This window comes from Rissa tridactyla, chromosome 16, assembly GCF_028500815.1.
Source record: "Rissa tridactyla isolate bRisTri1 chromosome 16, bRisTri1.patW.cur.20221130, whole genome shotgun sequence".
NCBI classification, from domain to species: Eukaryota; Metazoa; Chordata; class Aves; order Charadriiformes; family Laridae; genus Rissa; species Rissa tridactyla.
Window position 1 is genome coordinate 5,629,077 of NC_071481.1, and position 14,287 is coordinate 5,643,363.

The window sequence follows — 14,287 nt, forward strand, 5'->3', positions numbered from 1 at the left end:
GGTATAATGGACCGTTTGTAGGGCAACTGAAAGGATTCTGGATAAAGGAACATGTGAAGGCATCTTGAGACCTAGGTATATTGTTGAGATACACATGAGCTTGGTTGCAGCTTTTGGGGAGCATTCTTGTATTTCAACTGCATACAGCAACAGAAAAGAGAATTGTATCCTTCTGCTTTTAGATTGTCTGTATGTTGGATCAAAACTTCAAGGGCACGTTTCTGGAACAGGAGGTGTTCTCATCCCCCTCTTTACACCCTACTGTGACTGAGAGGATTCAAATATAAGTCTGTCTTGTCCTTAATATATGGGATATGTGAGTGATTCCTGTAGATCATCAGTTCCCACTGTTCATTGTCTAAACTTATACCCTATCACCCATTTAAAATTGCTCATCTGAGTATTTTAATATTTCATCAGTTCAAAGCAGGCGGCTTAATGAATTGAGAAAATGAGGGGAATTTGGGATATTTAAAGAGACTTTATATCCATTAGGCACACCAGCTGCGTGTCGGCGACACATTCTTTTTACTGGCTGAGCAAAACATTTCTATTTGTCTGTTACTGATGACCACTGGAACGCAGCATCCAAGTCCAAAACTTCAGGGAACGCTCTACATGTCAGCAGGACAAGCCCATTGATTGTGGTGCAAATCGGAGATGCCAAAAAACCTGCCAGGAGAAAAATCAGGACCTCCAGGCTGCCTGGTGCAGCAGCAGGAGCAGCTGCGTGGCTTAGAGGGTGAGGCTGGGCGCGACTTGCATTCTGACAGTGACAGAGTTTCCAGATGTATTTTTTAAGGGGTGAGTTTGGATATGTAGCATGGGAGAACTTGGGGAGCTTGGAGGTAAGCAGGGATGATTATGTTGGTGTTAATGACAAACTGAGAAACTGAAAGAAGAATTTATATTTGCATGGGAATGCACTAAGCCCCTGAGAAATGACAGAAAAGAAAATGAAGCTCTAGGATAAGGGAGGGATCCAGTGGGAGCTGCAGGAGGCCATGAAGCAGAGAGTGTTGGAGGTTGACTCACAAGGTCCATGTAGTTAAAGGCAGGGGAAGAGCAGAATGGAGGCAGTTTTAGATGTTCATGAAACGCACTTGGCTCACGGTGAAGGGGTGCCTCAAGTATGTGACACCCCACCCTCCAGCTGCATTTCTGCTTGCCATGGTTGCCTTCGTTATTCTCTTAGTGGAACTTTATTAGTGGCCAAGGTGAGCTGTAGCCTGTGCTCGGGGAGGGAGGCAGTGATCGGTAGTATGGGCTTGGTGGGTATTCAGAGGAGGAATGTACAGATACTTGTACTGGTTGTGGCAGATGAGCCGATGAAGGTGGACCATTACAGAAAATCCTTCTGAACTATTGTGAATTTGTCTTGGGTTGCTGCAAGTCAGAGTTGTTTTCAAGGGATATTCATGTGTGTACTTGGATGCACATCTGCACTAAGAAAAAAATGGCAGGCAGGATAAAAGAGTCTGTAACTAACCTTCAGGCTTCTTGCCAGCTTAGGGTACTGGGTTCCATGTCCTTATGAGAGGAAAATAGCTCAAGACCTTCAGGTTTCCTGCCTCAGAAGAGAGCTGGGGGCGGAAAGGCTGGCAGAAAGAGCAGGAGACTGCTGTGAGCGGCAATGGGGAGCATCATATGGGGATGGTGCTTCCCAGGAGCTGCACCTTGCCAATGACGGTCTCGCACAGTGCGTACACCATGTACCATTACCGTGTAATCCCTGGACTCCTTACAAGTCTGGGTGAGGTGTCTCATCTGGTGTATCCCGCTGGTGATGGAGGAGCAGTGAAGTGACCGACTGTGTTCAAGGCTTTCCCTGCCTTGTTTAGATTCAGGCTGTCGTTATTTCTAATGCTTTGTGCCCTTCTCCTTTTCTCAGAAGTCACCGTGCTCCTTTAGCCTGCTGCACAGTAAGCTTTTTGGCTCCGAGACGGCAACTGTGGTGGAAATGCAGGATTCGAGATGCATTGGGCCTGTCTGACAGTATTTCAAACTCAGAAGCCCTATCTGCATGACTGCAGACAGGAGGGGAAATCTGAGGCTAAAATGTCTGGCATGGGCATCCCCCTCGCCGAATGCTTTTGTGGCACCTTAGTGGCTGGGCACGTGTCAAAACCGACTATCAGAATAAGGTGCCGGTAATGATAGACTGAGTTTGTCCTTCTTTCCAGTGCTTTATCTCTTCTCCATCTCCAGTCCAGCATCAATGTGGTGTAGTTCCATCTTATTTTTATTTATGGGTTTGCGGAAAGGAGAATGACAAAGCAAGATTACAATAAAAATATCTCTAGACTTATTTCCACCTAATTTTGGAGTTGCCAGTTCTACTGATCATTTTTATGAACTGCCATGAGCGTTCATGAAATTTCATGAGCGTTTTGCTTGGGACATTGCAGGATGATTTTTTATTTTTTTTCCAAGATAACTCTGCAGGGAGAATTAGGGCTGTGTGGCCCATGGTTGGGGTTGGGATTTTCAGGCCTCTCGGCTCCCTCCGGTTGGTAAAACTCGTTTAACCCTCCCCATTTCCTCTTTTCCCTTCCCTCGCCTTTCCCCTTTCCTTCCCTTTTTGCCTGTGTCTGATGGGTGACATCTCATCAGAAGGTGGAGACACCGAGAGGCAGAAGTGGGGTGTTGGTAAATTGTTGTCAGGGTCTATCAAGACAGATGTCTAAGAAGGACAGAGAGTGACTGAGAGGTTTTTTTATCAACGATGAAGTTTTAAAAGGCAACCAAAAGACTGAGCAATAAAAATATCACCAGGGAGGCCAAGGAGTGAGAGGCAGCTGTGCCCTGAGCTTTGCCTGCTGGAAATCGTGCTTCTCTCTTCTGTCTAGAGCGCAAAACCCTCCCGGGGAACAGCTTACTCCCCTGGCAGTGGGGGTAGGTGGGAGCCTTTCAGTTAGCTTCAGCAGATCCCAAGCTGGATTCCTGAATGACAGGGCCAGTTTGCACAGTTCAGCATGGGAAAGTGCTGGCTACAAATGTCAGTCGCCAGGTAGATGCGGGGCCTAGGTTTTTACAGCAAATAGAGAGGTGAACTCAGGAAATAAGGAGAGGGAGCCAGAAAGTGCATCTCAAGGTAGCTTGCCTCCAGCAGCTTGCCACGGGTGGCAGGTCGGAGGAGTTGAGGCTGCCCAGCGCCTACCAGAGAGGTTCTGGAGCGTGAGAGGTGGGACGGGGAGAGGCAGTAAGGCACAGAGGGGGCTGGAGGAGGGCAGCAGCCCCTCTGCTCCTCAGAGCTGCACATACACGTGCCTGCTTGCATCCAGCTTCTTTGCCTGGGGCTGCTCTGCCTATCTCCCACGGAAAAGTGACGCAGCCTGTCAGCGGGTCACGCTGCCTATTGTTTAACAGTGAACCAAACTCTGCTGCTCCCCCTTGCACCCCCGGGCCCCATCCACTTCTTTATTAGTCACCTGATGAGAGACTTCAAATCCTTGACCCAAATCCTCCGGTGCCCAGCTTTAGGTCTTATCCTGCTCTGGCTGTTGTGTCCACCGTCGACCTGAGCGGGAAGGTATTGGCTGTGCGCCGTGTGATTAGGGAGATGTTGCTGGATGGTTTGAGCTGTGTGCAAGGTGATAAGCAGGAGCGAGGGAGGAGGGGAAGAGCCCTTGATCGGTCTGAGCTGCCAGCTTTCCCTGATCCCCATCCCTTCTCTCTTTTTGCTGACTCAGTGACCCCAGTTTTACTGCCTGCCAGTGTCAGAGAGGGTGACCTTGCCTGTCTGCTCAAGGACCTCTGGCACTCAAAGGCCGTGCCAGGGCAAAGCAAGAGATGCTGAGGAGAAAGTTATTTTGCAGAATTTCTTATCCCAAGATGACTCTCAGCTCTGCTGGACTGGAAGATGGTTAATCCTGCGCTGATTTGGTGCTGCGCGTCAGAGCGGTCATCTTGTGAAATGTGTGAAATGCACTTTTTTTTTGGCCGGGTAGGCAGGTTTGCATACTAGTAAGGAAGAAGCTGAGAGGATTCATCAGCTCTTGGGAATAAACAGATTATTTTGCTCCCAGGGCACTCGGTTCAGCGTGGTTGGGGTTCTGAGATGGAGCGTCTTTGTTTGGTGGGCAGAGACACAGGTCACACATTTTTTTCCCCTCTGAGCTGCCACTATTAACTGGGAGTACGACAGGGATTTTCTGACAGGTTCTGTGCAGGAGGTCAGACGAGGTAGATATAACGGTCCCCTCTGGGGCTTAAAATCAATGAATCTGTGATTAAATGGCCCACGGAGGCTGGACATTGCAGGTTAAGGGAAAAGGAGTGATATTGGTGGCATTTTCTGGGGGAGCCGCGGTCAGGTATTTCTCTTGCGGCAGCACAGTGGCCAGCAGTGCCCAGGTCATGTCGCTCTTTCTGCGTCCTTCTGGTGAGCCCCACATTTACCTCCCTGCGCATCCTAGGGAGACAGAAGCTGGACTTCTGGACTTTTTTTTTTTTTTTTTTTGATCCCCAAGGGCTGGGCTGGAGTGCATATGTTTATTTGGAAATCAGTTGTTTTGTTTTGGGTTTAAAAAAATTGCTGAGTAAAAAATACAAGAGCCTTTGGGTGGTTGTTTTACCCCAGTCCTGACATTACAGCGTTGTGCTGTTACATAAGGTTGTTTCTCAGAGCTATAATGATGCAACAGTATTTATAGACCAATCTGGGTTTTCCTTTTAATGGCTTCCATAAAAAGCTCGTTATTCCCTTCACACAGTCACCGGCTGATTTACATGCTTGTCCTGTCCCTGGGCGTATGCTCCAGTTTGGGTAGCCCTGAGCGACACGCTCACACTGTCTGCTCGGCGCTAAACGACTCTGACAACAGCCTGGCTGTGACACTGCTCCCGTCCTTACGCCAGAAACTCGTCTTTTGGGGAGGGGGTAAGGAGAGGAGAGATGAGGTCGACAGAGAAGAAAAAACCGCTTGTGTTACTGCAGGTTTTGGCAATATTGTCGTCTCCTTGGAGCTGCAAAGTGTCTGGCGTATGGACCTGGCGGGGCGAGGGACGTGGCCTGGCTGGAAGGGGTGTGTATGGTGTGTCGCAGGGAGTGACTGCAGAGTAAACAGTCTGTGAATGTGTTACCTGAGCCCGGGGGACCATTGAAATCTACTCTCGAACCGGACCTGTGTCCGGTTGGACTGAGCACAAGGAAGGAAAAGAAACCCCAAGCGTGTTCCTCGGAGTGACACAGGCGGGTTTGTGGGGAGGATGCCTGGGCACACACCTGCACCCATCTCCACTTCCCCTGGCTTAATCAATGTCCTTGCTTTTCCCCAGCAAGCACTGACATTCCTCCTTTTGCATATTGGATTTTTTTTCTTTACTGTAGGGAGGGGCAGAGGGTCGGGACAGTTTTATGGCAACTGTATTGATCAGTAAAATTTAATATAATCCCTGCACTTACTGTGTGATCGTTAAGGGGCTGGAGAGCCAGTGAAACATATTTAAAAAGAAATATTTTTCAGTTTTATTTCCTCACATGCTACTTTTCTGAGTCTCTCTTCTCTTCCAAAGTGGGCATCAATCTCCTTTGCATCCCTTCAAAGCCAGTCATACATTTTTGACTGGGTTTTCACAGTTTGCTTTTGATTTGATTAAGTATTAGGAAAAGACTTACCCAGTCTGGTCCGGTGCTAGATTGGTTCACCATTTCCTCAGCTGTCTTGCAGTTTCTGGATCTACGCAATTTTGTGTCTGCTGAGAATATCGCTCCCTCTTTTTTATCTCAGATATATCTGGAACTCCTATTGCTGAAGTACCAGGTTGCCTCTTGGTGTCTGGTGCTTCCCGCTCACGCAGTGCCCTGTGCATCCCCGTGCGGATGGAGGAGAGCAGCACAGAGAGGTGACTGACGGGCCAGCGAAGCCTGGCCAGGAAATTGGAGCAGAAAAATGGCAGTTTAAGTTTCAAACTTGTGCTGAATATCCAAACCGCTCGAGCAGCCGTTTTTGGGCTCTGCTGAGCGGTGCTGCACCGCAGGTGAAATACCTCCTCTGCAGTGACCCGCACTTTTTGTATGCTTGATGTTGAGCGCTGAAAGGGTTCTGCATGTCATCTTGCAGCTCAGAGCACAGGCAGAGCACACCCTGTCTGCCAGCGGGATGGACGATCTCTCCGAGACACCCCAGGCTCACCCGGTCAGGAGGATGGGGCATGGCATTTGTAGTGAGGTTGCTGTTACTATTGCCTCCTGGTTTTGGAGAGGGCTGCAGCAAACAGGGAAGCAGCCATTATTGAAAATTATTATTTAAATTTTGACCAATTTTTCTCCTTCCCCTCTTCCTCCCCCTCTTTGCAGTCACTCTGAGCAGTGTGTTGCGAGAATCACCAGACCCTGCGGGCGCCTGGCTGCCTCTGCTAGATGCGGAGGCTCTGACGCTGATTTATATTTTGGTTAATTGTCTCCATCCATTAGTCTCCTCATCCTTCTCCTTGTTAAAGATGCAGTTGCTGCTAATGTCTGTAAATGAAACACATTTAAAAGGCATTGCTCCCAGTCTGAATCCGGCTTGGGTTAACGATCGCTGGGAGCTGCCACCTCCCGAGGACCTCAAGGGTGGTGTGTCTCCACGCAGGTGTCCTGCAGGCATTTGTCAGCACCTCATGGGGCCATGAGGCTGAGGTGTCCGCCCCATTTGTCTGGTCCCCTCTGTAAGTCACTGCATGCTGAGTGTGCCGGCAGGGCTGGCTCCAGAGCCAGGCTGGGAAGATGGCTCTCAGCAGATGGAAGGGACTGGTTTGCTGGGGCCATTTGAGACTGAGGAGAGGTGACTGGAGTGAGGGTCCAAGGGGACCAGGGGACAAGACAGGACCAGAAGGGGTCTTGGAGAAATAGCTGCTGGCCTCAGACGCTGCCAGTCAGAGGCTTACGGTGCAGATGTTGCTCAAAAAAGGATTATTGTTCCCAGAAGTCGGTCACGCAGGATTGCTGCATGTCTGGTTACCACAGCCTCCCCGAAAGGCCTTGCTCCTAATTCATTTATACGTCCCAAGGGATGACCACACTTAGCAAATCTGACAGTTCGATGGCAGTTCCCATCACAGACTTCTCCTTCCTTGAGCGTAGGTTGCGGCTCATTAGCTAGACGAGATGACGATGCTCCTGCAATGTGTGCCAGCAGTGATGGTGCTGCTGGTTTAGCTGTTGACCTGCAGGTGCTTCTCTGCAGACTCCCCAGATGAGTCAGTGGATTACTGCAGCATCGTGTCCCAAACAGACACCTTCTGTCTGGGTGACGTTTCCACCAGTTGTCGATGTGGCTGTCTCTCCCCTTGAGTGCCATTTCCCGTAAGCAGTGCAGCTATCAAATGACCACTGGTGGACCATTATACTGCCATTACAGAAAGTCTCAACAGAACAACCAGCTTTGGGGGAGACGGAGGACCAGTTAGCTCCATTAAACATAGGCAGGGCAGCAATCAAAGCATTCGTAGTGAACATTAGCGATGTTGGTTTTTTTCCTCCCAGTGGTAATTTTTGCAGCCGTTAGTACGTCTCATTGCCGCTTTGCAGAGCGGGCTCCTTGTGTCAGAGCGTTGGGATGTAACAGGGAATTTTAGACTGTCAGCTCTGATCCGTATCTGGGCTGCACAGTTATCCATGTTGTCCCAACTACATTCCCAGAGTCCTTCCCCAGTGTTCATTGGGTTTGGGTGTGAGGATTTAGGATGAGGAAGGCTTTTGTTGTTGTTTCCCAGACGTAGCATGGAACCCGCAGCATATGCCTCCTGTGCTGTGCTCCCCTGCAGTTTTCTTTTGTTGCCAGTGTAACAGATCAGGTGTACAGGGTTTTCAGAAATACCCTCCAAGGTCAGGTGCCCGTTTTGTTAGAGAGCAGCTTTCATTTCATACTTCAGCCCGGTAAAGGAGGCGTTGGCACTTGGTCCTTTAAAGCTTTGTGGTTGCTGCTTGCACCAAGCACGGCCCGAGTTGTGCGCTCCTGAGCTGCTCGGTGTGGCTTAGTCAGAACCCTTATCACAGCTTTCCTGCATTCCTGGTACATGGAGCTGTTGCTCCTGTGCCCTCCCTTCATTAGGATTTGAAAATTGCCCAAGCCATAATAATATCCAGCCACTGTTGCTTTTGGCACAAGACAGAGCCTCGCGGCAGAATGGGAATGCTGTTGGATGGAAAGCAGCTTGCAGAAGCCTAGGACATTCTTTTCAGTGGGTACATGGGCAAGGCAAAGGCAGGTTGGTGGGATGGTTACTTCTCTGATGCTACGTGGAGCACAGTGATAAACAAGCACGTACAGATCACCGCTGCCAGCTTTGCTCCTGCTTGAAGTGTCTTCCTTATGAGGCCAGGTTCACGACAAGGTCTGTGCCGTTGCAGCTCTTCTCAAAGCTACGCAGTTGGCCTTGAGGGAAGTCTACAGTGCTGTTAGGAGGCCGCTAGTTTTCCCTTATTTCTTAGTAAGAAGGTCATCTTTGTGAAGATGGGATCTTGCCCCTTTATCAGCAGTCATCATCACACACTTCTGTGCCACAGGAGACCCTCATCTTTTTTTAACATTTTATTCCTCTGCACAGCTGCTAAGTATGATGTTGCAAAAACAGGGTGATGGATTCAAATAGAGTGTGAGCAACAGCACATCACCTGTAACTGAAAGCAACAACATGACTTTATCTTTACTAGACATGTTTAGATTCACTCTTCAGATATAGGACAGAGTGAATATCTGGACTGAGGTTAAGTGTGTATTGGATTTTAAGTTCAGACTCTAAAATCTTGTAGTGCTGCAAGCTCGTTTGTAAAACTTTGCCCACCAAAATAGCAGAAATATCTGAAAAACATGTCTTGTGGTCAGAGCTTTGATCATCCTGAGCCCAGGTATCAGAAGAAAGGTCTTACGAGACTGTCAGTAGCACTGAGTCACTTCCCAGTTTGAAAGCAGATCTGGATGTGGCCAACCAGCCACGTGCCCTCTGGAATCCCTGATGGTAAGAACTCCGTTTTCTACCCTTTATTTTGCTGCAAGAGCAAAACTTGCTGCTATGAGACGGAAGTGCGCAGGCAGTCATGCCTCAGAACATGTTCCCCCACTGCTTGGAAACATACCTGTGTTACTGCGGGTCCCCAAACCATTAATTACCAAAACCCATGCAAACTGAATGTTGCCATGGCAACCTGGAGCCCTACAGAAGGCTATTTGTCTCCTCCTTGACCTTTCAGGAGATCTGTATCTTGCTCAAGCCCCCTTCTCTAATCCGGTTTTTAAAATATAATATTATGCTACTGGAAGGGATCAGACCTTTAATCTGATTGTGTGTGCATGTGTCAGTGCACGGATGGGGGAGTGCCTGCATTAACAGGCACCCGGCGGCGGCTCAGAGACAAGACAAAGGAAAAGCAGAGTGTGACTCTGCCCTGCTGGGGCTGCGAGCGAGCACCTGGGTGGAATTACTGGCTTCGGCACGCAGATGGGGGAATCCTCTACACGGGAAGGACCAGCCTTCTCCAATCCCCGTAATGCGGGCTCCTTCCCACTGCGGGCATGCAGGAGTTGTGCGCTCGCTGGTGAGCGCTTCAGAGGGGATGCTGTCGCACCCATTTCCCTCCCAGTGAGGGTCCAGTTGCGCTAGTCACAGACCAAGCAGTCAAGTTTTCAGCATTACTACATGTATGTTGGTGTGCCCAAAGTACGTCTTCTGGATCTTGGCCTGCAGTCCTTCAAGGCGGTGGTTCTTTTGCCTGTTGTATTCCCTCCGAGGGACAGATCTTTAATCCTGCGTGGGCTCTGCCTGCTGCAGCCCCGAGCCCGTGAATTTGTTGCCTGTTCTGTACGTGACAGGGTTGCTGTGAGCGAGTTGGGTGAAACCCAGAGGAACAAATAGCCTCTCCCCTAAGAGAGCTGCTGTCTCTTGAAAACACTGTCCTGTGTTGTGAGCAAGGTGAACACACAGAGAATACCCTGTAACCCGGGCTGAGGGTCTTGTTTCTGGGCTGTGCTGCTTGTTCAGGTTGCGCTTTGGACTGCTCAGCTCTGCACACCGAGAACCACCCTCCATGCCATGGCTGCCAGGTGGGTCGACCGGAGTTGGCCGAATTTTATCAGGTAGCTCTTTTCTGTGGAGAAATGTGCTGGGCTGTTTCTTGTAAGGTGGGAGTCTGTCTCTTCTCCCAAGTAACAGGTGATAAGACAAGAGGAAACGTCCTCATGTTGCACCGGGGAGGTTTGGATTGGATATTAGGAAAAACTTCCTCATTAAAAGGGTTGTCAGGCTTTGGAACAGGCTGCCCAGGAAGTGGTGTCAGGAGGATGGGGCCAGGCTCTTGCCAGTGGTGCCCGGCACACGACAAGAGGGAACGGGCACAAACTTGACCATGGGAAATTCCACCTAAACATGAGGAGGAACTTCTTTGCTGTGAGGGTGGCAGAGCCCTGGCACAGGCTGCCCCAAGAGGTGGTGGAGTCTCCGTCTCTGGAGACATTCCAACCCCGCCTGGACGTGTTCCTGTGCCACCTGCTGTGGGTGACCCTGCTCTGGCAGGGGGGGACACGGGGTGATCTCCAGAGGTCCCTTCCAACCCTATGATTCTATGGTGGAGTCACCATCCCTGGAGGTGTTTAAAAGACGTGTAGATGTGGTGCTGAGGGACATGGTTTAGTCGTAACTTGGCAGTGCTGGGTTAACGGTGGACTTGATGATCTTAAAGTTTTCTTCCAACCAAAATGATTCTGTGATTCTAGGATTTTTATGGCAAATGGATGAGGCAGGGCTGAGGTGGATGTGATGAGGGCTGGTGTCAGTGATTGTGATGTGGCTGAGGTGTTCCCTCAGGGCTGGGGGTAAGAGGGGGCCTGGGCAGGACTGAGTTGTGAAGGAGTTTGGCCAGGCTGGAGTTATAACTCATGTCTTGCAACTTTTGGTATATGGACCAAGCACGTCTCCCACTGCCAGTGATACTGCTATGTCTTTTGCCCTTCTGCTGGGCCACCCAGCTGTGGACAGTGGGATTTCAGGGTTGGGAGGGCAGTTGCAGCGCTGCAGTCCGAGGTAGCCAGGGTGGAAAAGTGGGGTAATTTCTGAAACTTGGTGGTAGCTGGGCAGAGCCCTTCTTCCTGGCTAAAGCACTGAGTAACTGGTGGAATACGTGAAGAACTGAGGCTCAAGTAAAAATTAAACTTTCACTAACTTTATTAAGTGGTACCGGAATGATAGCAGTTAGTTGGACTTTGCTCTGTGGAGGGTCAGGAGGGTCTCTTGTAGAAATGATGTTTGTTGACCGTCTCATGCAATCACAGGTAAGGTGGAGGTGGCAGAGTTGTCAGCTTCCAGATCTGAAACTGGTGCTCCATTCTATTGATCCAGCACAGTGGTAGAAAGTCCTCTGTGGTCTCAGCAGAGCCTTACGTGAGCATGTCACAGAATCACAGAACGGTGGGGGCTGGAAGGGACCTCTGGAGATCACCCCGTGTCCCCCCCTGCCAGAGCAGGGTCACCCACCGCAGGTGGCACAGGAACGTGTCCAGGCGGGGTTGGAATGTCTCCAGAGACGGAGACTCCACCACCTCTCTGGGCAGCCTGTGCCAGGGCTCTGCCACCCTCACAGCAAAGAAGTTCCTCATCGTGTTGAGATGGAACTTCCCATGGTCAAGTTTGTGCCCGTTACCTCTTGTCCCTTATTAGAGGGCCCCCACAGTCACTGAAAACCGATTGCAGCCCTGTGGAGCTGTATTTGCTGGGGCCAGCTTGGCAGTGCTTAAAGTCTTCACTTACGCAGAAAGTTATCTTGATTTTTTCACTAGAAGCTGTGGTTACCATTCTCTCTATTTTCTCATGCTCAGACCAAGCCCCAGTTATAAGCTACCTCCCGTTTTGCTAGGAGTAGAACAAGCCTGGAACAAAAAGGCAATCTCTGCTTCAAACCTCCCATGCGCTAAGGCAATAGGGGCAGCTCCTGGGGACAGTTTGATGTGTTAAAAGCTGTCTGAGCCTGTTTGCCTTATCTCTAGTCTGTCTTTCCTTTCCTCTCAATGTCACCTTCGTGTTCGGTTTGCCTTCTGCAAAGGTATTCCAGCAAAGTCATGTTTTTCTGGGATCCTGCCTAATAGTGTGGGTAGAGTGAGTTGAATTCAAAGCCCGTGGAGCGTTCCTATCAGCGCTGCGGTGTCCGCTCGTGTGTGCAGTTATGACTGGATAACGCACCTTTGCATACCATGATGATTTTAAATATTAAGGCCATGGAAAATCTCCTAAACCCACAAGACTGTTGGGGAATTAAAATAGAATTTCTGGTGTGGCAATGTTTCCTTCCACGTAGATCTCCTGGTTTTGGTTTACAGTGGGTATATCGCAGCGTTCTGCACTCTGTGCATGTCGGAGAATGGACTCATGTTAAGGAGTTGCTATGCTCCTTAGAGGAGAGCTGGTTGCATTTTAGTGGTGGATAAAACAATTCCTTCTCGCAGCTCTTTTAACGTGTTTACGTATCGGAGGTGCTTTGGGCTCGATTGGGATGCAAGACACTCTGCAAATGCAAAGATGTTAATTATCCCATTTTTCTCTTCCTACTCCCTGCCTTTCTCCCTGTGCTCTTCTGGCTCATCTCCTCCGCCCTTTCTTGAGCATTGTGCTGATGGCAGCGTTTATCTGCATTTGTCCTCTGTCCCTGACATCCAGTTATTGATTGGCATGATTAAAAAGAACTGATAATCACTTCACATTAATCCCATAAATGACTTAAGACACCAAAATATTTGCATAATGCATCTTAAAGGTGGCAGCTAAAAGAGGATAAGACCCAAAACTGCTTGGCACAGGAGAAATGGGCTTCCCACTCACCTGTGGGCTTGCTTAAGTAATTAGCCTTCTGCTTGCATAAGGAGGAATCTGAACTGGTTTAGCGGAGGAAGATGCAATGGGTGCTCAAAGGCTTTGAGATCCGAGCATCCTATCTCAGCGCTGAGACTGGGGGTGGGGGGAGTGCGGGGGGAGCAGCAGGGAACAGCGGCTGCTGAAATGAGAGTCTGTTTTTGTCTGCTACATCTTGCGAAAATCTGGAGCCAGACGCCCGCTGAAAGTACCTCTGTCTAAAGACTTTCTGTCATAAACTTATCTGATTAGCAGAGAGCTAGACGACAGATTAGCCCCTGCTTCTGCACTAGGGCTGGGCGCTCGGGAGCATTTGAGCAGATCCTCTCCTGTTGCCAGTGCCGGGAGAGCCTGGAGGTGGGGGGGCAGCAGGTGGGGAGGAGGTGAGGGGGGGATAAGAGGGGGATATTTAAAGGAAGATCATTGCTAGGTAATTCTGCAGATAATGCACCCTCCGTGTTGTCCCGCTGGTCCCAGGTGAGGACACCCTCCTCTGCGCCGGGGAGCTGGTGGTCATGTGCTGTGTGTCACAGCGGCACAGAGTGGGTGCACTTGCCATGTGAGTAGAGGTTGGGAGGGAGCCGGGGATGAGGGAGGGAGGGCAATCTTTCTAATACGTATAATTTTTTGTAAGTGTCTCTGGTTCTTCTGGCTGTCATCTTCCATTTAGAAAGAGGAGAGGAAGAAAAATAGCCACGTTTAGCTTGGGGCGAGCACCTTGTGCTAGAAGGACGGGTGATTTAACATATACAGCAAAACAAACAAAAGGGAGGCATTCCAGCATTTTCATTTAGTATCATGTATACCTTTTAGCTTGTCCGTCCTCTTCAGTGTTTGTATATCATTTATTCAGAAATATTTTGCAAGCAGATAGTGGTTTGCAAGCAGAAGCATTTGCCAGCTGAACTGCAGTACCTGCTAGTGAATGTCTTTTTGTGTTTGTGTTCTCCCTCTCCATAGAAGGGAAAAAAAAGAAAAAAGAAAAAAAGACTAAACTAGCCTACTTAGCAGCAATCTGATGCAAGGATAACAGGCAAAATAATGCTGAATTGCTGTAATGCATTCTCTTGTACCAGAAGGAAGAGAGCATTGTTTCAGGATTTGTTAGAGTGAAGAGTAGAAAATTAGTTTTGTAAATAAGTCTGTACCCTCAGCTCTGAGTAATGCTGATGTCCGGGTTCATGGTGAGTTTCTCTCTAAAAAGAAAAACTATTATTCAAGTAAATAAAGTAGTCTTGTGTTCCAAAAGTGATGGAATGGAAAAACTTACTTTTTTTTTAAGAATAGAAGGATGGCAACTGATAGAAAACTATCAGTTATTTCAGTTCAAGTTTCCTATTAATTCTGGAGTGGATCTGCCAATTCCTACACTTTCAGTTTTTCCATCTGAGATGTAAGTTCTGGCCCACGCAAGTTATATCTGGCAAAACTGAAATCAGGAGCTCTGGCAGCAGCAGAGCCCTTT

General features: G+C 49.1%; 1 protein-coding gene across 1 annotated transcript in view; it reads left to right on the forward strand.

The window, feature by feature from the left end:
- The window catches only part of SAMD11 (sterile alpha motif domain containing 11), a 126,413-nt gene that overhangs the window by 55,875 nt on the left and 56,251 nt on the right, over positions 1–14,287 (forward strand). The gene's annotated exons all lie outside the window — the stretch shown is intronic.